At 40.4% G+C, this 24555-nt stretch overlaps 1 long non-coding RNA gene across 1 annotated transcript in view; it reads left to right on the top strand.

Annotated features, from left to right (window-relative positions):
• The first annotated feature begins 2783 nt into the window (after nt 1–2783).
• The window catches only part of LOC139828449 (uncharacterized), a 154060-nt gene continuing 132288 nt past the window's right edge, over nt 2784–24555 (top strand). Inside the window, exons 1-2 of the long non-coding RNA XR_011740047.1 lie at nt 2784–2868; nt 3374–3461. This is a non-coding gene — a long non-coding RNA (uncharacterized lncRNA). The remainder of the gene's footprint in view (nt 2869–3373; nt 3462–24555) is intronic.

Raw genomic sequence — 24555 nt, forward strand, 5'->3', positions numbered from 1 at the left:
TTCTACGAGTCTTGTGACATTGCTGGCTCGTTGGGGAACACCCTTTGAAGACATTTGCAAGCTACCCAGTCATCAAAGGGAAAGTCAACTATTACTGGCAAAGTAGTCCAGTACTGAGGATCCTCTTTTTTTTTCCACTCTGTGTCAATCTGCTGAAAGACAGGCAGAAATAACGCTGAAGAATTGAGCTGACGTATGTAATCTGACTTGCAAGGACCTGATGCCCTCTAACTGGAAGACTTGGAGAGCTTGAGGGAAACTGAGGCCAACAAGTTCATCCAGATCTAGGGCTGGGTGCAGGCAAAGTTGCCGAGGGCAGAAGCCTGATGGAAGTGCCAAAAAAAGGATCACGGTCCTGCTACCCACTTCATTATGCCAGAGTCCTGAAAAGTGAACAGCCGAGTCTGTTATTTCTGCTGAAAGGGAGACGGGGATGTGTGGGGGTTGGCTTTTGCAGGAGGCAAGAATCTGTAGTGAGAGCAGCCCTATTCCTCTCTGATCATGTTTTATTTCATTGTTCCACATGGATATGACACCAAGCTTTTTAAATTTCAGAGGGAAAAAAGAGACCTGGAAGCTCCCCACATTTCGTTCCTACCCAAATCTCTCTTTTTTTTGTTTAATCTGAAAAATTTAAACAGGGCCCATAAAGAGAAAATTAGGAATGAGGTAGGCCTTGGAAAAAGTCAGAGTTCAGAGAGTTGTGCCTCTCAGCCAACTGACTGATGAATCAGGCACCCTCATAGCTTAGCTATCGTGAGGTTTTTGAACACAATAACTCCTGTTCTTCTCCCCTAGCAGATGTTTTTAGGTGTTGTCTTTAAAGATGTTTTATTAAACTCAAGTTTTATTATGTATCTTAACATCAGGAACAGGAATTTAGCAGTATCTTACCAGGAGAGATAGGAACTCTCAAGTATTGTGAGTATGGAAATGTTATGCAGAAGCTGGGACCGTAAGGAAAATAACCGAATGTTGAAAGACCCATTAAAAATGGCAAGAAATGGTAGCATGGTAGGTTTATTTTGTAGGCATTTGATTCTCTGTTTTGCTGACGAGCACTGTCTGTGAGAAATGTGACAAATGCAACTCCAGTGTGCCTCTTTGTCTGACCAGAGCCTCTGATGTTTTAACTATAACGGAGAGTAAATGCCTATTTCCAAGAAAAATTTCAACTCTCTTCCATGGGGTGGTGGGGGGGTGTTACTAAAATAATACTCAAAATGAGGGGGGAGAGGGTGGAGATGACACACGCAAGCTCTTGGAGGATAAAAGTTGACTGAGAAATCTTGTCTGTGCAACTTCGTTAGACACAAAGCATCAACTTCTGTAAATCAGCATAATTTAATTGATGCTGAAGTAGTCATTTTGCTTTGCAACAAACTGAGTCACTGGCCTAAGTCCTCCCTCTGGTGAGGATTTCCTATGTTCTTCTGGAAACGATCTATGTGTACCTTTTTCTTTCCAGCTCTTCTGTGCATACAGGCACAGGATGGCCACAGTGTGCAACCTTCATTTGGCCATTCTTATAGCACATTCTAGTAGAGAGTTATTTTTGTCTATAGATTAAAACAAAAACAACCAAAAACCCAAACCCTCTACACCTTCTGTGATCCATTGACCCTGGAAAATCTGCAGATACTTTGGGTGCCATACTCTGCCCAGCCTGGCAACTGTCTTTGTGTAAGATGTGACTGCCCTCCAACAGGAGGCTGCCAACCCCACATCTGGACACATGTGTGCAACAGATGATGTGGGATGCGCCTGGACCAGTAACCTGGAAATATCATCTGTGGCTCCCTTCCAGCTGTGTGGGCACACTTCACTCTGCTGAACCAGCATGAGTTTTGCCATTCACCTCCCTGGAAGCAGGACATACTGCTTGAAGAGTGGTGGTTAGAAGTATGCAGAAGAACTAATAAAGCTGTTTGTCATACATTTTCCTGGTGGCTTTCTCTTTTCCAGCTTTTCTTAGTGGAAGAATAGGAAAAAAGCTGGATGTACAGCTGTTTTTTTTTGTAAATTAGGGATGTCAGTTCACAAATTAATTTAATTTGGCTACACCCTACTTATAACTGAGTAATAATTGAAATCAGATTAAAAAATCGGTTGTAATAGAAATAAGAGAAACAATGATATTCCTTAAGGGTTGGTTTAGAAATAAATCAATGAATTTGATTAAAAATAAATAGGATGATTTGGTAAACATAATCATTTAATTGGATAAGCAGTCCCTTCCCGCTATGGTCATTTACCTCTAGTATATTCAGTGTAAAGGAAACCTGGCTGGAAATTTCTGGTCAAACCAGACTTTTGATGGAAAATGCTGATTTTTCTCAAGCCCACATTGTATCATACAAGGTAGGCGGACAAGCCCCTGTGCAGCAATGAGGTGGGGGCCTGTGTGTGGCAGGGGTCTTGGGGAGCAGAGCTGCAGGGAGAGCAGTGCAAGAGGAATGCAAGACTCCTTTCCTCAGGAATACATCTTTTTAGCATGCACTGAGCAGAAATTTGAACCAGATTAAGCTTTGAATTTAGAGGATTGTCTTAGTTGTTTGAGAAGGAAGGGGGGAACCAAAGTAACCCTAGAACAATCCCTTCAGCCAGGAGCGGAGCGTTTGTGACCAGCTGCAGCAGAAAGCTGATGTGCGTTAGCAGAGCGAGCTCGTTATGGGGATGGTAATTAGATGCGAGAGAGGGGGAGAACTGCAGGTGGTTTTGTGGTATGTGCCAAGTGATTGCTGCCTGTACTCTTTTAACTGGAGCAGGAGTTCTTTGGGTGGTGCTTTAGAGTGGAGACTCTCTGCTGGGTGTCCTGGAGGGACAAAGCTTGCAGCGTGCATTGGTCTTCTTTTGCTTAAAAAAAAGGTATTTTTGGATTATGCTGTGTTGTGCCTTCTACTTGGTTTTCTGTTGCTTGACCCAACTTTGTGTGAAGCCTTCTGTGAGCTCAAAAGAGTGAAAATTTGTTATATTGGACTATCTTCTTCTGATGAAGAGATCTTCTGTTGGAAAGGTGCTGTGTTTGTGTGTGATGGGGAGTTTCTAGCTGCTGACAACTTTGTTGTATTCTAATTATGCCCCACTACCCTTAGAACTTAAGAAACTTTATGGATTTTTATGCTATTTTAAATTTCTCATTTGTACAGGAAGGCATTTAAAATTAGGAATAGTCAGTGTCTTGCTGCTTTCGGTGCTGCTTGTGTTTTCTGCTCCTCTTAACCAATGGTGACTGGAATAAACCCTTGTATTCCTCTTGTCCCTGTGTGCTTTGAGTAGCTCTGAAGTGTGAGACTGGCTAGAAAACCCCATGAAAGACCAAGCATGAAGATGACTGAAAATGTTTGGGATTTTTTTGTGTGCTCTCTTTCAGCATTGTCTTTTCTTGTGGATGGACTTTAACACCAGCAAGGGGTCTGTTGTAGCTCTGGGTAGAGATAACAGCCTCAAGTGTGCAGCAGGTAACACCTTTTGCTTAACGAGTTTTGGTTATTTGTGGTGGGTATTTTTGTTTGGTTGGTTTTTTTAGTCTGCTTCACTGAATTTTACAAGTAAGATAAATATTCTTGGTGCTGATGTGCAAACAAGGGAGAAATAAGATGTAGCAGTGGAAATACAGGTATTCTGAAATAGATCTCCATCTTGTCATATGGAGAAATTGAGGCTATTCATAGTACAGAAGCTTAAAAACAACATCTCTTCGAGTATGGGAAATAAGTAAATGGACAGTGAATGATTGATCACAATGGAGAGATACGGATTCACCTGAGATGTTACCCATTGCATTCTTAAGAAATAGTATCACAAATACTGTTTGTCTGTTTTTCATTCTTTTTCCCTAGCCAATATAATGGAGTAGTTTTCTCTCTGCACATTTCAGACAGCGTTTTAAAACTTGCTATTAACAAACAGAAGAAAATAATTCCTGCTTTTTGTCCAAAAAAAAAAAATTTTGCTTCAGTTTTGTGGTTTTTATGGCAAGGAAAATATCTTTTAAGAAGAAAATGTGCAAGGCGTAAATAAGAGTTTACTGTATTTTGCCAGTTATCTCAATTCTGGTGGTGTGTTTTTTTTATTTTATAACCACATCTTCATTCTCATGTGAAAATGGTAAAAGTCTTATTTGGAGAAGGGTGAATATTTCTGCAGAAAATATTGAAAGTGCTTTTGTAAGGAGGTCTAGACAGTGATATTTCCCTCTTTGCTGAGCAAGGCACAGAAACAGCCTGAGACAAAGCCGGGCTTGTTGATGGAGTGTGGCACAGATAGCAGCTGCAAGCAGTTAAGGGTTAGAGAAATCCTTTCAGAGCTGCTGTCTTCCCCACACAGACCCACCCATTTCTTACACTCCTTGTCCCTGGGGGACAGGCAGACTAAGGTATTAACGTAAAATGCTATTTATTCATGTTCCTGTTGTTAACAACAATGTGTTTTGAAAACAGTGTATGTTAAACTTAAATAGTCTTGGAAGGCAATACTTGTGAATGCTCTCTTAGAAATGTGGATAATGCTGGTACATCTAATTCCTTGAAAGCTCCTCCTCTTGTTTAGACCATTTTACAACCAAGGAAAGTAGGAAGACTTTCTGGTGCTGTTGGTGTTGTTATGAAATGTATTTTCTTCTGCTTGCCATCTTCTAAAAGCCAGGTACTACTTTGGTCTTGAGGGTGTTTGGATTTGTTTGCTACCTTCTTTCAGCTTTTGTTAGAAACACATGTTCATTTGAGGCAAGCCTGTTCTGTAGTGTTTTGCTGATGCCTTTGAAACAAATGGTGGTTGGACAATTGTCAGAAGCAGCCTCTCTCCTTTGAGTATGAAAGGAGGGTTCAAAGGCCATGTATCCTCTCCCCATGCATCTGGTGCTCCCACCTGTTGTCCATTCCACTTGTTCCAGTGAAAGAGCAACATGACTCCTCTAAGGTGTGTTGTCAGCCTACAAGGCATATCTTGAGTGTGGGACGGACTGGCTAATCTCTGGAGGATCTGTGAACAAGGAGCTGTGGTGCAAAGTCTGGTCGAAGTTAATGACTCTTTTGTTGTGCTGTATTTGCTAATTCTGGCTTACCTCTTCCTTGGTCGTGGTTTCTATTAATGCAAGGCTGGCCATTGGTGGCTCAAGTAGTGCAGTGTGAACTGTTTTGATGTTTGGTTTCATCTATTTAAACTGAAAAATCAAATTTTTATTGCAGCATGTGCAAATCCAAATTCTTGAACTTCAGACAGCTGCAACAATCAATTCCCTTGGGCTTCACCCTGCAGTTCTCTCCTGTGATAAAACAAATCCTTTGACCTGCTGTTAGGATGGTGTCTTATCAGGTTTATGCTGTCTTAAGCAGCATTCAGCTTGCGAAGGTTACAAGTGTGATATAATTAAGTACTATCTATCTTTTTTTGACTAGCTGAGAGCCCAGTCTGTGTTGAGAATCAGTTTAGAGTATCTTGAGTGCAGGCAGTAGTTGGCTAGAATAAGACAGAATTAGAGCTTGTGATGGCAAGCTGTGACATTTTCCTACTGGTAGGTAATTAGGAGATCGGGCCATTGTGATCCACCATATTATACCTTCTCCCTACAGCTGTTTCTGGCTTTATACCCATACAGTAGTTGAAATCCATCATCCTTGCACCACATCAACAGCACAGGCACAAAAGACTGAAGACTGTGGCCCGATATTCTTAATTTTCCTCCACTTTCTGGATTATTCTAATCTTAACATTACTGTCACTAAATCTGTGTTGGTTGGTTTTTATTTTGTTGTTTTGTTGTTGGTGTTTGTGGTTTTTTTTTTTTTTCCTCTGGTCAACCTTTTAGTTTTGTGTGGTGCAGTGTTTTTTGGTTTAGTTTTTTTTGTTTTGTGAGTGGTTTTTTTGTTGTTTTTTTTTGTGTATGTGTGTGTTGACATTCTTTTTGGCTCATTTGCTGATTATGCAAGCAAAATATCAAGGCTACATTTTCTCTCCTGGATTGCTGCTTTTGAACAAACATAACAAATTCCACTCACTGGAAAGTTACCAATGCAATTAATTTCTTTGGTACATGTGTCTGAAATCTACCTCTTGGAAGCATTTCATTCCCTGTAAGTACAGGAGAATAGAATGGTGGTATCTGCCCCATAACTACTTTGAACATAGTTAAAGACTCATTCCAGGTGTGGGCTTTGTCCATGCTCTCATGCAAATACCTTTTACCACTGGTTCCCTGGTTCTGTGTGGAAGAGCATTAGTTACACGAGGTGTTATTATGGATGTGCACAGTATCAATGGTTAACTAAGTGGAAACTGCTTATATGAGTGAAACTTCTGCTGGTTCTAGTCCTAAGTTACAAAAAGTCAACCATTTATTAAATGTTAAGTATCTCTGTCAAAAGTCTGGGTGAAAATATGATTCATAGATACATATATAGAGAGAGTTCTCCTTACCAGATGAAACCTGCAGGGTGAAAAACTGGTGGCTTCAGTGGAGGTGTTGCCCAAATAATTACCACCCTCAAGTATGATTAGTAGAAAATGAGATTGGATACTTTATACATTACAGTATAGTCTTAAGGTTTTTTCCTGTTATTGTTGATTTAAGAATCATTATGAGGTTGGGAAACCATGAAAAAATGGGTCTGGAGCAATAAGAAAGGAAGAAAAGCTGTGGTCAGTTTTAAGTGATATAAAGCATGTATTGCTGAACATTTGTTGACATGTAAACAGTGCTCTCTTAGCAGTATGAAGATGCTGATCACTAGTAGTCATGACTAATCTCCTGACTCCTCTTCACAGGGTGCTTTGCTCAACAGAGCCTATGGACACAGGCTCTTAAGAGCAGATGTGGTAGGAAGCCTTCTGACAGGAAGTTTCCACACAAAGAAAATTTGTTTTAACAAATTCAAAACTTTTATGGTAAAATGTTGGCATTGGAATAGTTGCTAATAGTAGTGACAGAAAAATGTGAGATACAAAGTCTCTGCTGCGTTTAGTTTTCAGTGTTTGTTGAACAAAAGGGTCTCTGCCTTTTAGGTTATGAAGTCCTTATATCAGACTAATCACAGAAGAGATAGTAGTAGATGAGGTAGTTTGGTTGTTAGCATAAATTAGAGGAGTTCTGTCATGTTCTTGCTCTCTACTGTAGTCCCCAGAAAGCCAAGGTAATATCAGAGCTCTGTGATGCACAGGGAATGGCACATGTTGAGAAGAGTATTTGTTACTTGGGAAGTTTATCACCTAAAGCAAGAGATAAGTATTACTTTCTTGCTGATATCGGGCTTTTCAGACATAACTGCGAAGCAACACTAAAACATCTTACTGATGTTTTGTCAGTCACAATGTGGGAGGCAACTTGCACCCCTGGCTCATATGAATAAACCATGAGCTGTATCCTCCCTTCCCTGTCCTTGGCTTCTCCAAGGGAGCTTGAAATAGATAAGAAACCTTTTGAGGCAGAGAAGGAAAAGATAATTTGTCCTAGCTCACAAGGTAGGTGGCAGACCCAGAACAGACGTCAGAAATCTTGCTCTACAAGTCAGCATCCTCTTTATCTGCCACAGAGCTTTGTGTTGGGTTTGGGCTAAGAAAATAAGATCTGGGTGCCTTCCAATACTCCTTGTGATACTTGTCTAGAAACAGCACTTTCTACCTCACTTTGCCCTGGCTGTGCCCTGTACTTTTGAGTGCTGTGAAGAGGGTGGAGTAGGTACCGATGCCAGTCCTGCAATAAAATGTTTCTCCACATCCAAAGTGTTGGCACTTGGCTGGGTCTGGGTGGAGTTTAGGTCACCAAAACAAATCAGTCCTACTGGGACCAGGGCTGATGGGACCACTCTTGCAAGACTAGATGTAACCGTCTGAGTGTACTGAATGGAGTCAGTAAATGGCAAAAGTTTGTAAGTGTTTGGATTGGGCTTTAAATGGTCACATCAGCTGCAGTCCACGCTGTGCCAAGATCATAAAACCATGCTAAATTCTTGCTTGCCAGCTCTTGATAAAAGAGCAAAACTGTCATGCAAATTCTTTGTAGATAAAGCTGTGTTTAAACACTTCTACTTCATAATTTAGTGCCTTTTTTTAAAACTGCTCCAAGTTGATGACTCTACAGCAGACACAACTTCAGTAGATAAATATTATTTCTGAGTGGTGTAATGGTGGTTTGTCATCCTAATGTTCAGGCAACTCATACTGGTATACTGGCTAAAACAGGGGAAAGTCATTTTTCCTACTTTAAGTTTCTGAAACTTTCAGGATTGTATTTTTAAGCATATATGGAGCTGGTTACTGAAAGAGTAAAATAACTCATTGTGCAAAAAAACCAACTGTGCTAGTGATTGAGGATGGACTCATTTCAAAAAACCCAAAGTTCGATCCTGTTTGCAGGAGAACTAATGCTTATCTAGCTTTTCACAGCCTCTACGAACTATTGCTGTAATGTTCTGGGAACACGTATTTTTTTGAGTGGTGCTTTTCGTTCCTCTTCTTTTTTGGAAAAGCATAGAGAAGGAACTTCCTCACACTCTACAAGCCAAAAGTAATCTTGTTTATTCCAAATGGGCAAATGATCAAAACATTCAAATTCAGTGCTTTTTGGACCTCCAAATAGTTGGGCTCATCTGTTCTAGACATAGCTAATATTTGAGGTGAGGAAGTTATATGATTGTTAGTGTGTGGTGTTCCTTATCACCACAGTATTTGTCCTAGAGTGATTTCTCTTGATGACTTCTGGGTGGAAAAAGTCTATTGCTATTGTACTTGCAAATGTGTCCTGACTTCTCAATTTAGTGCGGTTAATTCTGGATTCAAACCTGCAGTGAGCCAGAAGACCCAGCGCAAGCCTGACAGTGAAATTATGTTAGATACAATACTAGGCAGAAATGTGCAAAAAGGATTAAACACCACTGGATGGTTCAATGGGATGAATGCAAAAAGCTTCAGTGGCATTTTTTCAGGAGCTCAGGGAAATGTCACATCAAGCATATATCTATTTTAATATCAAATGGAGTAATCCAAGGGGGCTGGAATACATTGATGGAACTTTGTTAATTAGAATTGATGCATTTTGCATCAGACATTGAAAGCAGCTGATCATGTATGGTATTGGCTTGAGTTTGTCACAAAATCCAAAGCACTAAAATCAGTTAAGTCTCATGCTGACTTATGAAGCTTTGTTTTCAGTTTGGAGTTCTTAGTGGCTCCTAAGTTGCTGTTCATAATTAGCTCAAGAGTCTGAATTTTCCTGTGTACCTGACAGCAAGATATGCTGCACAGGAAATTGAACACAAACCCAGAACACTGATTTTAATTTTTTTTCCTGTGAGAACACTGCCTGGAATAAGGTGCCTCACTGCATGCTACTGGAGCTTTGTCCAATAGCTATCAGACTGTGACTTCTGAGACTGGATTTGAAATTCAGGCTTGAAAACATAACAAAATGTCTGATCTGAAGCAGGGAGAGACTTCCTATTAGGGTGGAGTGTTTACTTTGCTCTGTGAAATGTTTTTATAGTGTTCTTTATTTCTTAAAAGCTCTCTGTGCAATCATTTAAGAAACCAACATGCCGTCAGCCTTGTTAATGGCAAGTCCTGGAAGCATTTTTCAAACCACCTCTCTGATTCATCCTGCCAGTTTTTTCACATATCTAATATTTATATAAGTAAACAGTTTATTTTTAGTTTCATGCTAAAAAGGGTGCTCATGCATGTACTTAGAGCTTACATTTTTGTAAGGAAGGGGTTTAAGTGGCATCAGTATAGTTATATTGGTGCTCTGTCAGTCTGTCCAAACATAATACTTTCTGCTCAGAGCTTTTTCTTAAACTGCTTTTGGCTTTACTATGTAAAGACCGCAGACTAACTAATTTGAGGACTAAATTAGCTCTGTTCCTGGTAACACAAAGGTTTGTACATAGTCCTGCTGCAGGCAGAGCTTGGAATGGTAGGGGTCCTAGCACCCATGAGGATGTCTTGTATCATTTTCCATTACATCAAGTGATGATGCTTCCACAGGGATTTCTACTTGGGATTTCTACCATGTTCTGTAGGTTCCCAAACTGACCCCAAAGAGACAATGGCTTTGGCTGAAGCCTACAGACCAGCCATCTTTTCTTCCCTGTCTTGAATTCTTCATTGATGGGATCATTTCCAGGATGCATTAGAGAGGATGAGGTAGATTTGGTTTCCACAGGGACTTTACCCAACTGCTGCAGCTGCTCTGTGGGAGTGTACCACAGGCAGTCACACATTAACAAGGATCTAGTCTTTATTTTGTTTAAACAAAAGATGTGGTCAGTTGGCTGTTCAACACCCCTCTAGTAAATGTGAACTCCAGCATTTTGGATTGACTGATCCTGTCTACTGATATTCCCTTGATCTTCACAGGTACTATTGACTGTTTTGGTCTTGCCCAAACCCAGTTCAAGTGTATTTTAGGTCATAGGAACTGGTGAGAGTGGGTTTCAAGCTCCCTGGATGTAGCAGGGCTGCAGTGAACATAATTATTTCACAAGTTTGGAAGCATGCCATCATTCAGAGCCTGCCACTTCCAATAAGTGTGCACAGCTCAAATCTACGTACAGCTTAGTTGTGGGCTTGAGCTAAAATGAAAATCCAGAATGAAAGCAGCTAACTCCACTTCAAAATTGGACAAGAGACACTGAGCTTGCTAAGAGAAAACGCATTGCTGCAGGAATGACTCTCCACCAAGACTGCTAGTACAGTTCAGGTTGCAGAACTGCTTGGATAAAGCTGGCATATGTTATGGGAGGAAGGTTATCATCATATAAATTGTTCAACAATTACTACCAAAAAGGAGTCCTTTTTGATAAGACACTACCCAGGAGCAGTATTTGCCTCTTTGTGTGGCAGCTCTGATGGGAATGCCGTGTGGTGAGCTGCAACTGTGCCTTTGGAGTGTGTGCTGCAGGTTTGCAGGGAGTCCTGGGGAAAATCTGCAGTATGTCAGATGCAGTTTTAACTTGCTGAGTGGATCAAAAGCTGCAGGGTTATTAGTTTGAGTTTAGCAATTAGCTTATGCTTAGCCCTCAGCTCCTTGCGTCTCTGGGTCAGCCCCGAGCAAGCAGCTGTCAGCGTGAATAGTACTTGGTGGCCACATATAGTGAGTTACATAGTGGACAAACAGTTAAACATGTCTGACTACTGAGCCTGGGACAGTACAGATGCGTCTGCTTGTCTCACCTTTCTGGCTTCACAAGTAACTTCTGCTGGTTTCCCTTTAAATACTGGAGGACTTGCCTTGTGCAGTTTGATGCTGAGTGTACAGAAGTAGCTTGCAGCTTTCTGTCTTGATCAAGACAGGTGCTTAAGAGCAACACAAGTACTGGTGATACTGCAACGTTCAAATAGCCCACTGAAGCTTGACACTGCCTGCTATACCTGGTGTGGTACAGAAAAGGAGAGGGATTACACTGTCCCTGCTGTCAGGTAAATCACTTAACATATGACTAGTCCTGCTAGAATTATGCTGACCCTCAAAAGCATTGCAGCAAGTAACACCTGCTTCCCCCATCTTCTTTTAAGATCATAATCTCTTTTGCCTGTTTGTTCTCCTAACTGCAGGGAGGCTTGGCTTTTTACCTGTGGGCAATATTCAGGCTGAGATTAGCATGATGATGGAAGAAAGAAAACCTGAAGGGAGGCTTAAGCAGTGCCCAGCTCTTGTTCTGACCCTTGATTTCCTCCACTTGATAAGAGCCGGCTTCCTCCTCCCACAGAAAACTCACAAACAGCACCTAGTTATACAGTAATGGAGATTAAGAAAAAGGAATTTGCTAAAGACCTCAGCACTCTGGGAAGTCTCTTGTTTGTTTTGCACTTTGCTGTTATAGTTTACTTGAGTTATCCCAAACCCAAGGAAGGAGAAGGTGTGCTGCCAACTCATGGGTCATTAATTTCCAAACCATGCTGAAAGGTGCAAAGTTGAGCATGTTTTTCTTGGTGTTTTACTGACAACAAATATTTGTGTTTGGAATATTTTTGTAGAAAGCAGAGAGTGGGGCTGCTTGCTGGTTTGGAGCTGCTCATGGCATCACTCTGCAGTGAGGCATTTGGAAGACCTTAAGGCCATGTGGGACGTGCCTGACGGACCATGGCAGTCATTCTCAGCTTAAGATTTACAGGATGATAACAGATTCTGAGTTCTGTGGGGGGTTTTGGTCAGCTATATGCTAATACTTTTCCTTTAGTAAAACTTATCCCCTCCAGTCATTCAGTAGAAATTCTACAGCCTCTAGGCTGTGAAATTTTGGAGTATGTTCTTTTCCAGCTCCCTTTGAGCTTTGCTGTGCGATATCTCATCTCTTGCAGGAGATGCACAGTGGTACTCTCCTCCGGGGTTTGCTAAATTAGGATAAACCACCACTGGCAGGGGCTGGATTTTTTCATGAGGTGCTAAGGCAAGGTTTTAACTCATGAACATAGTGCTAAATAGCTTGCAGTATTATTTTAGTTTGGAGAAATGATGTAAAGTCCAGTCTTGGTCAAGCTTTCGTTTAGGCTGTTATGTTCTGCCTTTCTGTCTCTTCCTTGAACTCTTATTGAAACCTGATGGCTTTATTTCTTTGTCTTCTGTGGTACAGAGCTGCTGAACAACTTTATTTTTAGAGATGTCTGTATTTCAATGGTATATAAGAAATCTTTCATGCAGACTCAGCAAAGACAGAAACTGGTGACTAATTTTAAGTAAATGAATAATCTCACTGAGTTGGGAATACTCCTATAAACAAAAGTCCTCAGGGGTTTCCTAGGATATGAATCAGTTCCACATGTGAAACATTTCGGGAAGAAATTTTCTGTGTAAAACACAATTCTAAATGGTGGCTTGAATTTGCACAAACCTACAATTCTTCAAGGTTACAGGAATACTTTCAATTTGTAGCTTTAACAGCGTAAATGATTTGTTATATGTAGTTTTAAATACCCTATTTTCTACGCCAATTTTTGTGATTTTTACGGTTATGGTTTCTTATAGTTAAAAATACTGTTTTTCTCTTTGTTGCTAAGAGAGAAACACACAAACAGGAAAGCAAACTAAATACAGTCCATTTAACTATTCAGAAGAAAGCTACATCAAATGTAAAAACAAATAAAAGCCTTTCTCAATTTTTTCATTTGCAGTATGCACATGTTTCACAGTGAGAGTAATATTTTTTGGACAGAAGTATAATTAAGACTGTGCACTTTAAGGCAATAATAAATTGGCTTCGCAGTGCTGCACACTTAATACCTGCCTTGGAAAATGTTGTGACTGTGAAGCTTTAAATCAATTCTGTTCAAAACCATATCCTGTGTTTTATTATTTGATCTTGGATACTATTTCAGCTATGTCAGTGTTGTATTTATACAAATTCACAATGCTGTTCCTATGAATGTCTTTATAAATAAACAGAAGCAAAAGTTACTTTAAGTCTGAAACACACAATAAAAAGTGTCACCTGCCACAATCTCTTTAGTTACATGACAGCTTGCAGTTTTTCAAGTAATACAGTCCTTACAGCTGAGGGGAATGTTGTGTTATCTCTGTGTCTTTTATCTGGGGTTTGTGTGCTTCAGTGTTGGATCTTGGTAGTCAACAGTGAGGGCTTTTCATGTGGAAATACTTAGTGCTTTGAAATTCCTATACTTTTAAAAATAAAAGCATTAAAAACATGAAACCTGGAGAACTTGGGGGGGTGGAAATGGAGCACTTAATGATGTAAAAACTGAAGATAGAAGGGAAAATGTTGGTTTAGTGATGTAAGTGTGGATAAGAGCAATGTATGTGCTGCAGTACCGCTGTGGGCAAAGAACACCAGGTGTGCTTACAACCCAGGGGTGTCTATGCACTTCTGGTTGCCCATTTCATCTGGTTAAGCCTGGAAGCAGTGCGTTAGCATTAAGCTACCAATGCACAGATGTCCTCAGGAGGAAGAGGAGGGTCCCTTAGGAGGCAGAGAGCCCATATGCTGAATTTTATTAATAGGGTGCTCAAAGTTAGTGGTAATGGTCTTCATCCATAAGTGCAAGCAAGAATTGGTTTGTGGCCTGTGAAAAGCTACGGAGTTAGTGCTGGGTATTTTTTGATCCGAAATGTATGCAATGTTTTAAGGTATGTTATCTGTGTAACTCAATTTACCAAGGTGCATTAAACACAGATGCAAGTGTGATAAAGGTTTGTAAACACTGATTTCCAAAAGCCAGGAGGGTATAGTGGGAGATATTCCTGTGGCCTCGCTCTTCTCCCCAGCCTGCTCCTCTGTCCCCAAATCTGCTCTTAGCTGTGATCAGAGGGTAGATACAGTTAGATCTAACATGATTGCTCGTGTACTCTCAACATATCCAAAAAGCAACAAATGTGAATTATCTTATGTGAATTGGCTTATCACAGGTGTATGGAAATAGGTAAAATTGTTGATTGTGTAGGAATATTTATATATTCAGGTGTGAGTGAGGAACTGTCAGAACAGCTGTAAACCATGCATGTAAGGAAAGGAAGGGAAGGCCATCTATGCAGGGATGTTTCTCTAGCACAGAGATCCTTTTTATCAGGAGTTATGTTCAATTTGGAAACTCTGATACGCAGTGCAAAGTATTAGTCTGTAAAAGAGAATGTTGGCAGAGCCTGACCCTGCAGCATCACTGAGGAGATTGTAATTGTACAGTGACTTCAAAAGTGTGAATAATATGATGGAAGATGTATGGAATGTCTTCGTGTAACTAAGAAACATGCACATGCAAAAATGTGTAAGAGTATATAGTCTTCTTCCATATATGCCATGATGGACACTACAGATTTATGTTAATATGCATTCCAATTAGGAATTTTTTTTCACCTGGATGTTGTTCTGATCTGGCATGATACAGTTTTATAACTAAAATTAAGAATTTGAAGAGCTTACCTTTAGGTTCTCAGGAAAGCACTTTCCTACCAGAAAAGAGCATTTTAGAAAAGTAGAAAACAAACAAAAGTGTCTTCACTTGCAGACATAATGCACCCTAAACCACAGGAAGCATAACAATGCAGTCCAGCCATTTTTTGCTATTTCTGCTGTGTTTCAGGTATTCATAATTTTCAGTGGTTTAAAATAGATAAAAGGGAATATGTCTATTTATATGACTAGGAAGATCATCTCTTGTGATGTCTTGGATGAGATGACTCACACTTTGCACGTAGGTTTTTTTTCTCCTGGGTGACCATCTTTGCAGAGACTAATTTTTTCAGTAGCATAATCCGTATTACTGGAGGAAAACCTACTCAACAAAAAACTTTCCTGTATGCATACCTATTTTGATGAAGAGTTTATCCTAAATAACCTCAATTCAGGTTCTCCTTTAACCTGTATAGTAACATCAGTGTCAGAATCAACAATCCTGTAGCTGAGATTGGCATATAGGGCACAGCAAAGTATAGCAGGGCTGTAAATAAAGATTACAAGTATCCCTGAATGTCTTATCCACTAAACTAAAGCAAACAAGAATGCTTATTATTGTATCTTGGGTAAAATTCTTCCTTAGGTCCTTGATGCTTCTTCCTGCCAAAACTTCTCATCATTTATGACTGTAAGAATAACAATCTTTAATCCAAACATTTATGTGTAAAGGCTTTTACTGTTGTTTTGGTATAAACAAATGTACACAAATTCTGATTGTCTTTTTCTAACAAAGCATAAAGGACTGGATAGAGACACTTTCAAATAAATTCTGGGTGGTTTCTCTTGTTTTCCCCTGCAGCAGTGAGAAAGTTGCTGAAGTAAGACAAGCCCTGCTCTGCTTCCAGCCTCTCCCAGCCCTGTCTTTTCAAATGCAGCCAGCTCCTGCCTCCCCTGTGCTTCCAGGCTTGGACCTCGACTTGTGCATCTGTCAGAGGATCTTCAATTTTGCCTCTTTTACAAGCATTTAGGAGACCTTGTGCTGTTGCTGCATGTCACATGGGTGCTGCTCTCCTCTGTTTCAAATATCAGGGTGTTCATTCCCTAATTTGTCATTAAATGTGATTCCAGCTGTTTCAAACGTTTCTATGGCTCCAAAGGCTCACAGAATAGTCAGTGTTTTCAATAAGTAGTACAGAGACACAGTGAGTCCAGTCTTCCTAATGATACCATAAAAAAAAAAGAAAAATATCAAGAACTAAGTTGTCTTGCTCTTTAGAACGTGTTCCTGAGGATTTTGGTTTCTATCCAGCTGTGGTCAAATAATCCCTTGTTCTTGCATATGAGTAGTGAATTTCCAGTAGGTATGGTCTTAGGAAACTGGTAAATCCACACGTAGTTTCATCTCTTCCAGGCACTTCTCCTTGCATTCTGTCAGCCAGTGTTTCTCTTGAACACTTTCATTTTCTGTAGAAAGCCCTCCTCGTCCTGTTTCTAAACTTCTTGGGTTTTTTTCCACAATACCAAGTGTTTATTCTCTTTAAGCTAGATTTTAAGTACACTGTCACTTTCATTGGGTACTCAAATCATTAAAGAAATCTCAGTATAATTATCAAATAATCAAGTTGCTGGTATCTGATTATTCTTTGAGTTTTGAATATTACTCAACATATGTGGAGCAACTGATCTATGAACTGTAACCTCATACTCAGAGGATATATGGGAGTTCCCACTAGGGAGAGGTTTTTGTAAATAGTCCAAGCTGAGGAAAAGCTGCAGTTGAACTTGAAGTTTACACTTCTGATTTTTACATTTCAAAGTTAATTGGGTGTGAGGATGGTCCTGAATGCACCTGTGTACAGTTGAAGTTGCTGTTCATGCTACATGACAATCTGGCTTAGCTATTCTTTGAATTTTTTGGTCTTCTAAATATTTAAGAAGGTCAGTTCCATACTGTGACCACTAGTATGGCTAAGTCCAAACAGTGTCAATATAGCTAATACAAGTAAGCAGGGAAGGACTATTGTTGTACTTCAAGAAGAATGACACAAAACCCTAGGGCAGCCTAGTAGGTTATTTCTTTGTGCTAAAGCCCACACTTCTGCACTCACTTCTACTGGTAGCTGTGCTGGCTCCTTGAGTCCACCTCTCTGTGCTATGCTTTTTGTGTTAATATTTGTGTCATATTTGAAGAATGTTATGGGCAGACTTTTTTTTGTAGCACTCATGGTAAACAAATTGTGCCATATTCCAAGCATGTAGTCTTTATTTACAGCAGCGCTGTACCAATAAATCCCTGGTTGAAGCTTAACTCTTAATTAAGAAGGAAAATAGCATTCTTTAGCAGTAAATGCTGTTGGGGTAGCTACTTAGCTATGCTTCATGTAAAGAAAGCTTTGACAGTGGGTGGGTGGGCTAAATAGCTCTGTTCTGCTCCTGTTGCCTGCAAGTTGCTCTGCTACCTGGAATGCTGCGCAGGACTATTGCTGTCCTGAACCGTTGCAGGGGGGTTTCTACACCTCATGGTGCAGGTGGTTCAACCTTGGAAAGCAAGTGGAATCAGGTCTTGATGAAACAGGGATGAGGATGGCAGGGATCCCTGTACCATCCTGACGGCTCTGCCTTGGGGGTTTCTAAATGCACTGGCAGTCATCACTTTTTTTTTTTTTTCCTGGCTTTGGGTTAAGCTGTTCCTAAATGTTTGGATTTGCAGGGATACCATCCAGCTGTTATACCACCTCCTCTTGCAGAGCAGAATGTCTCTCCTCATGTGTTCTTTTTCAACAAGATATCAACAGTCTGAGTGCAAGAGAAAACATCATAGATTCACACATTTCTGAGAACTGTTGTGATAGTACACTTCGATAACACCTGATACTTTGAATGTACTTATGTTATCTGGTGGCTGACTTCTAATTGGTCTGAATCTGGGAGGGTGAGAGCTCAAATATGATGTAAGATGATCTCATCTTGCTGTCAGGAATCAGTTTCTCTCTAGCCCATCTGCTTGCAAATCCTTGGGTAAGAATTATTAAAAAATACCAAACTGCAGGGTGCCCCAGGATATGATTTGGCTTCACATGTGAGAAACAAAGCAATCAATAGGAAATAATATATAGCCAGTGCTAGAGCATCTGAAAAGACATCATTGTTACTGGGGGGAAATTTCCAGACTGGCATCAGCTCTCAGCAGCTTTAATTTCAATTGTGATCTGATGTGGCCAAGAGGTCAGAGTTTCGTTTGACATTCCTTAGTAATGTCAAATGCCGTATCCAGTGACTGCATGATCAGATAAGGCTTGGGATTTTCATTTATTTTTCAGTTTTTCAGCTGAATTCTACTTCTGTGGAGAAAGCAGAACAGCTAAATCCTGAAAATTTGCATTGCTAGATAGATGGGTTTGGAATAAAATTTCATTTGGGGAATCTTGGTGTCTCTGGTTCGTATGCCAGAATAGAAGAATTCAGAAGGGTGAAACTCAGTGAAACATCTCTCCAGGGAAGCTTTACTTTGTGGTGTGTTGTTGTTTGCCTTTTTTTTTTTTTTTTTGGGGGGGGGTCAGGAGGATTGTTGTTGTTGTGGGGTTTTTTGGTTGTTGTGTTTTTGGATTGTTTGTTTTAATAAAAACATCCCAGCTGGACAGGAGAACTGTGAGTAAATCTATTTTAGTGGTCAGTTCTGCTGTTATTTTACACAGAGGGCTGCTCTTCAGGAGTAAAACATGCTGCACCAGACAAAAGTGATTTGCCTGTCTCATAGAGGATATAGGGAGTATTTTTGAATTTGAACAAATAAATGATAGTTTAATCAGGAAAGAACTCCAAATTAACTCTTAACTCAAGGAATTAATCTCATCATGCTTAGCCTCTCTCCAAATATAAGTGCACCCAATTTTGAAATGGAGAAAAAGCTGTTGGTTGTATTGGATACACTGCAAAGGTGGATATTGTGGGGTGAGAGACTTCCTCAAGAAATCTGGACAGATGTGGAACAAAAACAGTTTTGGGGAGTAATGGCTTAGCTTGAATTCATCCACTTCTTTTGGTTTCTGTTGCTGGAAATTCACTGCTTACTAGAAGTGGCAAACTGTTTCCTGCAACCAGGATGTGAACAAACATACTTGGTAGTAAAACTCTTAAACCATAAGACAATTTGGCTTATTCTGATATCTCTTCCCTCCCTTATCAAGGTACAAATAAAACTTTTTTTGCTTCATAATTCCAGCAGAATAGATTGCCATACTTGCCCATCGCAAGTATCTCTTGATTGGAAAAAACATCACCTTAGGAGTGATTTTCAAGAGAAAGTGAGTGAACTGTTTATGACATTTGGCTAATTAATCAAATCTCTAATTCTAATTACCTCCAAGATGTATAATGATAACACACATAACACTTGACAAATGCAAGGACTGATAAATAGGTATTTTTCCATGTCAAACTTCTTTCCCACCTCACAATAGCTGTTGAATAAAGTGAGAAACAGTGCATGTGGCTCAATATGAGCTACTTGAGTTGTTACAGATGCTCATTAAGTCAGAAGATGGGGGATAATACAATGACTACTGGATGTTGGGAACTGAGTTCTGTCATCTCATACATCTAAACTTGATAACCACTGTGAGATGGCTCTGATTATTGTCTATGGCAGGGACATGGTTTTGTTTTTGTTGTGTGGGGGGTTGTGTGGTTTGTTTGGTGTTTGGTTTGTTAGTTTGTTTGTGTTTTGTGTGGTGGTGGTGTTGTTTTTTTTTTTTGAGGGAAATCTGTCCCATTGAATATGGAGAAGGAAGTAAAAGTTGCTCTGCGGTGCAGGTGTCAGGTGCTTGTTTGGAGCCCCAGAAAAGCAGGCGCCACTAACTCTTGCAGTGCTGAGCTACCACTAAAGCTGATGGGACCGACATTTTTTAAAATGTCTGTTTGTTTTGGTTGTGGTGGTGGTGTTGCTGTTGGTGTTGTTTGTTTGTTTTTTTGAATAACCAATTTGCAGCATCTTGAAGGAGGGGGATTTTCAGAGGTGTGTTATCCTAACTGCAGCTGAATTTGGGTGCTGAAAAAAATAACAGTAAAAACCAAACAAACAAACAAAAAAAACCCCACAACATCAGCACCAGAAACTTAAGTCAGCACTGCAAAAGTTTGAAAGGCACCAAAGGGTTCAGAACTAATTTGGATATAAATTAGCTCAAATCTTTTGGCTTGGATATCTCAGTCTGCCTTTCTACCCTGTGATGACATTGCTGTTTCTAGTTGCATCTAAGTCTGGAGCCCTTTCCTTTGAAAGATATCACAGATTTGAAGAAGGAGGTGTCGTAATCCATGGGTCTTCCAGCAAAACCTTGAGGCTACAGCCAGGAGCTGTTGTGCAGCTTGGAGACTGAGATGCCTCAGACACGCTCTCTGCTCTGTTAAGTATCTCACAAAGTGCAGGTGTGATGCTGTTCAAGTGGGAGCAATGCACAGTTTGAGCACATCTGGTGGATTGCGCCAGGGGAGAGAATATTCTGGGTACTTGTAAGACAGCAAACATAAGAATTAAGCAGACTTCAATATCTGTTAGCCCTCTTATACTAAAACATCCTAATTCTTCTCATTGCTACTCGCATCTCTTACTAGCGTACCAGTGGCCAGGTATTAACTTTAATGTAAAAGATGTTTTCAGATGGCGATGAATGTTTTGTATACACTGGGTTAGGAGTGGACAGCAAAAGGAGATAGTGCTGGAATATTTTTTTTTTTCTCACCCCTGACTCCTCAATAGGGAAATTGCAGGTTGGTTTCTACTAAATGCTGTGAACATTTATTCCAGCAAACTTGAAAGGGATATGAGTAGTTTGCAGGTCTTAAACTTTACCTGGTTGAATATTATGCACTTTCTCCTCTAGGAGATAGCATGATTTCATTTTGGAAGAGTAGTTTAGCTATGTTGTTGTGGTATCAGTCATCCAAGGTATGAGCCAACCATGAGGAATGCTTGTGGTAGTGCCAGTAATGTCCTGCTTCCCTGTTTGGGAATGACACCACTTTCTCTGCTGAAGCAGGGGAGATGAATTCATGCCCCCCCCCCTTTTTTTATTTGTATCAAAACAGAACAATGGGACTGACATGGTCATTTGTTGCACTTTGGCTAAGAGGGTGTTGTGTCTTAATTGGCAGCACTAATTTTTAAGCATCTTGTTTCTTGCAATTATCTAGTTATGCCCCTTTCAGTGTGTTAAGCAATTTCTTAATGGAACTTTACTGTTAAAATCTTCTGTTTAGATCTGGTGCTTTGTTGGCTTAAGCTGGGTGAAGCGATGATAACTTTAGTCTACTAAAAAGAAATGTTAACTCTGAGGAAAACAATACATTAATTTCCTCTTAACAGCATCTCCCTTCTATTTATGTTTGCTTTTCTTTCCTAGTTCCTCTGAAGTTCAGAGGTTTCATAGTGTGAAGTGTTGGTCGTTTGGGAAACTCTTTATACAGAGAGGTAGGAGTTGAATGTTTCTGACTCTAATTAAATAAATCTCTCTAATTTCTTGTTAAGGAGAATATTTCTTGTGTGTGTGGTGTTTTGGGGGTTTTTGTTCATTTGTTTTGTGGTAGTGTGGGGGCTTTTTTGCTCCCATCTGGGAGAGATTTTTGAGCAGTGACGCTCTAAGAATGTATGGCTGAATTATCTGCTGCTGATTCCAGTGGAGTTGGGCCAGCAGAGACTTTGGCCCACTGTTTGTCTATGTTTCTCAGAAATGCTTTTTCATTGTTTCCTGGAGGAAAGTTAACTCTACTTAATGTATTAATCCAGGCAAGTTTGTAAATGCAAGAACCACATGGCAAAGTGTATATATGGGAGTGAAGGCTACCTAATGTTCAATTCCTTTATCAGGTTTTATAATGCATTAAACAGTCAATAGTAACTCTTCTGTTTCTGTCTAGTTATAAGGATCTGTTGGGCGTTTGTCACCTGAATGTGTGTTTTTTCCTCTCCCTGCAACTTTTGAGTACATAAATCAGCTTCTTATGTATTACAAGACCAAATCAAATTGTCCGAGGGTTTCCCACTTAGGTGTAGTGAGGTTAAATCTGGCCGGCAATGAACGAGCTGAAGAAATAAGCAGGTGCTTGTTGTGCAGTAGTTTACATCAGCTCAGCTCTGATATATCTGATAAATACACTATAAATGTTGTCATGTAATGAGTCAGGTGAAGTATGAGGCCCAATGGCTTCTGTATTTTTGTGGCTGATATTTGTTACTTGCAAAGCAGAGAAGTCTTGCCATGCTTGCAACTTTAATCCACAAGTGCTGGGGTATTTGCATGATACAAATATTTGTCATCCTTCATTGTAAAGGTGTGTAATTCTACCAAGCTCTGAGTGCTCAGCCATGTGTGATCAGACAAATGATGAAGCCAGGCCCATATTATTGTACTTTTCTTGAGCCAGTATTCCTCTTTGGCGGGATTTCTGTGAGGTATTACAGGACAGGGCACTTGCCCCTGAATAAGGTGACTGACTTACACTGAGTCACAGTGAAGGAGAGCACTTCTGTCTTTGGAGTAACAGAGGGAATTGCAGAAGGTTAAACCTACATGCCCATTCCAAAATGAACATGTGACCTCCAGTGCACATGAACCTCTAAAGGTATCTGGCTTCCTTGGATTTCCTACCATAGAGGGGATCACAATGCAGGAGTCTTGTCTCCAATTTTGAAGCACAGCTCAAAATTTGGGTGTTGGGACCCACCCAAAATGTTACATTGGAGAGAGAGGGGGAATTCCTTCAATTTCTGCATTTTTCAGACTATTGCAAGTATTAGGCTGTCTGACTGCATATCTTTCAGTGTCACTGGCCAGTTCAAATGTCCCTTTTTGCACAACTGGCAGCACATCTCTGCTTATTAGATGTGGAACAGTTGTGGCATCTCTCCCTGCTTTGGACAGAGGCAAAACATGGACTTGTGGCTCTGTACAAAAGGCCACAGCCTTACCGACAATATACCATCATATGAGTCATGTAAGACTAATAATAATTTAAGCTGTCTGAGCAACTGTGAGAAAGATTGTGGTATGAACAGTTGGGCTAGTACTTGGAAAACTGGATCCATCCTTTCATGCTGTTTACCATTGTCTGCTGTTACAGGCAGACTTAAGAGCAGCTGACTGCAGAGCTAGAGGGAAATTTCCCAAGTGTTCCTAAAAGAGAGACCACCCAAAATTCCTGCCCAAAGATATGAATGGTAATTAGGGATGAACCCTTCTGTAGATAAGAAGAAAGGCTATGGCCTACTGCTGCTTAGAGCAACCTTATTCTCCTCCTTTCTTGGAAACTTTTCTTTGTTATGTTTGTAAGAGATACTTCTGTTGGGGACTAGAATATGTAACCAAACACTGGAGGCAGATGTGCCTGCGGGATCTTCTGCAAGTTGTTCTTCCAAAAGGGGAGCTGATTATGTGTGACTGAGCAGCCCAGAAAGCCTGCAGGGTGTGGGGTAAACCCACCACTTCCCAATCTGTCCATCTTTGGCAAGCTTCAGTAAGAGATGGAGGAGGAGGTGTGATGATGGGGACATTATGGTCCAGTAGATCTGAGCAATAAAAGGCTATTCTCAGGCAGACTGGTTGGAAAAATCCTTTCTCCTTCAGCAGAGTCTGAGTAGACAAGGTACAAGCTATTTTTCTTGCACCTGTGCTGGTTCAAGAACAGCAATCAGTCTGGCCCACCAGGTCTGTTTGTCCTGAGAACACCATAATCATTCACTGTAAAACACCAGCCAATGGAGCTTCCATGAAACACACTCTGAATAAATATTTTTTCTCCTTCATCTATTTCTGTAAAAAGGGTCTTTTGATGAAAATATCATTAGTATGTTTGAAGAAACCATCCCTTGAGTAGTTATTTACTGAGTCTTTAAATACACAAGCTGAATAATTGCCTCCTGTGAAAGTGCTGCTGCTGTAGACCAGGTAGAAATGCCCCATGTCCCAGTCCGGAGCCCCCAGTCATTTCCTCTCTGTGCTGCAGATGGTGTGTGGCTGTGTTTGCATGGATGCCCAAGGGGACAACCTCTGCCACCCCTCACTGTCTGACTGGTGTGGGATATGGTCAGTGTCTCAGACCTTGTCCTTGCCTGTGCACCATGTGTCTGACTATGTACAGGTGGAAAATGGGATCTTGAAAGACAAGGGACACTGTGAAACCTGCAGAAGATGTCAAGGGGGATTAGGAGTTTTCAATGCCTTATTTTTCAGGTAGTACTTAGGGCTTGTGCATTAGTATTGTCTAACAAAAAGACCAGCCTCAATAACTTTAAGAGAATTTAAGGAGTTTCAGTGTAGTCTTTATATTCCTCCTGTGCCTCTTCTTAGAGGTGGCTGGTGGTGTGGTAATGTTCTTCTCTCCCATCTATCTGAGTACTCTTTCTAAAAGCCTCAGGCAGTGAAGTGTAGAGGTCACCATCTAGAATCAATGCAATTGTCCCCTCACTGAGATCCTATTCCAAATGAACAGTGCCATGGGAGCTACATCTTGCGTGGAAATCTGTGTAATGGCTGACTTGGCAAAAACTATTTCAGAATGTGCCTTTTACTGAACGTGGCCTATTTTGCTGCAAGCCAAATATATGTACATATATATTATGTATAAGAATAGTCATGCAATTGAGAAGCTGATGGAAGGTTACCATATAAGCAGCTGATAAATCCTTGACCCATTTCACATCTCACTGAGCTTTTTATGAATT

Source organism: Patagioenas fasciata, chromosome 7, assembly GCF_037038585.1.
Source record: "Patagioenas fasciata isolate bPatFas1 chromosome 7, bPatFas1.hap1, whole genome shotgun sequence".
NCBI classification, from domain to species: domain Eukaryota; kingdom Metazoa; phylum Chordata; class Aves; order Columbiformes; family Columbidae; genus Patagioenas; species Patagioenas fasciata.